Source organism: Mus caroli, chromosome 6 (genome assembly GCF_900094665.2).
Source record: "Mus caroli chromosome 6, CAROLI_EIJ_v1.1, whole genome shotgun sequence".
Lineage (NCBI taxonomy): Eukaryota > Metazoa > Chordata > Mammalia > Rodentia > Muridae > Mus > Mus caroli.
In genome coordinates this window covers 36,845,507-36,847,605 of record NC_034575.1, presented here as the reverse complement: position 1 = coordinate 36,847,605, position 2,099 = coordinate 36,845,507, and positions in this window count along the sequence as shown.

Below are 2,099 nucleotides of genomic sequence, written 5' to 3'. Positions count from 1 at the left end.
TTATACACATAGCACAGGGCGCTAGAAGACAGTTATAATTTATGTGACATAGCACAGCTTGCATATTTTACTTTAAGGAAAATTCCACTTAGGAAAGCTATAAAGCAACGTGTGTGAAACAGCATTAAGATATAATGTTTGCCAAGATTCAACCAAGTATTTACATTGCAAGTTCTTGAAGCCTGACATTTTCCTCTCAGCAAGGGTGTTGCAGTATCCCATGTTCTGGCTTTCTTACTTCGCAGTCACACCAGAATGTGAGGCAGTGAGCTGATGTTGGTACAGCTCTCTGCAGTCAAAGATGGAAACTCTTGTCAATGGAGGGTACAATGGATATTATTAATACCATGCTTCCCCATTTCAGAGTTTATTAGGATAAACCAATGTCATAACACTGAAGCTGAGAATAGCAAGTGTATGCTAGCATGCCTTTGAAAAACATGTATTCACATAGACAAAAAGTAGCTGTATTAGGGATCATGCACATTCTTTTTTAATTTCTTAGATTTTTTTTTAAAATAAGACATGAGTAATCCTTTCCTTTGTATTTTCTGTTCTTTAGTCGTTCTTTTGCCCTCTTCCTTTTCTTTCTTCTTTCAATCCCCCTCATCTCCCTTTTCTCTTTTGTTAAACAGCTTCATTACATTATAGCCAACATATAGTAAGCTGCACACATATAAAGAATGTACCTTCTAAGTTTCAGCGTGTACGTACATCCATGAAACTCTCATTGCCACCATGATAGTGAACACGTGCACCTTCCCCCAAAGTTTTCTGATGATTATTGCAATCATGTCTCCCATCCCTTCCATCCTCATACCAGCCTGGTTTTGTTTATGGTAGATTACTCTGCAAATACATGTCTATGTATTTCAAATCTAAACATTCCAAAATACAGGTTAGAAGCCAGAGTCATTGTTTCATACTGTCACAGCCTAGCTGTAGAGTCCTGGAGTTTGAAGTGGGGATTGATCATATGATCATGGTCTCCGGAAAAGAAAGGGTGTGGGGGCGGGGGAGGCAAAAGAAGGGCAGGGGAAACTGGAGTGAGGAAGGAAGGGGAGGGGAAGAAGGGAAAAAGGAGGACGGGGAAGGAATCTGGCTGAGTAGAGCTTGACAGTGAACCTGGGGCCTTTGTATTCTAGGCTAGTGTTCAATCACGGAGCTACATCCCAAGTGCTATGTGATACCCTCAAAGGCCCCGGCTAAGCCTTCAATGTACCTGGAATGGCTGGCCCTTCTGGAATCTGGATGCATTGTCTGAGCTTTCACAGCCCTTGGTGATTCAGTCACATTGTATAGGCTAACCTGCATAGGACACATGACCTAGTTGGAGGCAGTTCTTTAGCTGAAGATTGAACGCTAAAAACTGGCAATATCTTGCTGGCTCTGGATTATGTTTGGAGGGAACATGGACAGAATCTCAATTTTTCTCACTTACTAATCCTATTTATACTATCCTAATGAGTTCTTTGCATATAATATTAGAGAAGCAAAGTGCTGCTATCCAGTTTGGAACTTAAGTCTCCAGGATCATAAGCTAAATAAATAGTTTTTTTTCCCCCATTAGGATTCCATTGCCCCAGCTACTTTATTAAGTAAATACAAATCTGATTAATAAATATGAGATGACAGATGGAAAGTTTTTAGAAACCTTTCAAGAACTTGAGAGGGCATTAAGAATAACCTGTGAATTAAACTTTGAAAGATTCACCTGTTAATAAATACCTTCATTCATCTCTCTAGTGCTGACTTTCGCTGCCTCCACATTAGACACCTAGGATGAGATAATTCTTGGTTGCAGGCAGCTAGGGCCTTTGTTGCAGGACATTTTGTAGCATGTCTGGTCTGTACTCATTAAAATGCACCTAGCAACTCTCTGAATCCCATTCATATTAATCAAATGTTATGATAAACGAGAGCAGACTTCATATTATTTCTTTTATGAGAAATTTTTGAGAAAACATGGAGCACAGGGCCACTAAGATGGCTCAATGGCTAAAGACCCTCACTACTAAACTGAAAACCCCCAAGTTTCGTTCTTGAAAATGAAAGGAACCGCCAGACTGATTTCGAGAGTGGTTGTACAAGCTTGCAAT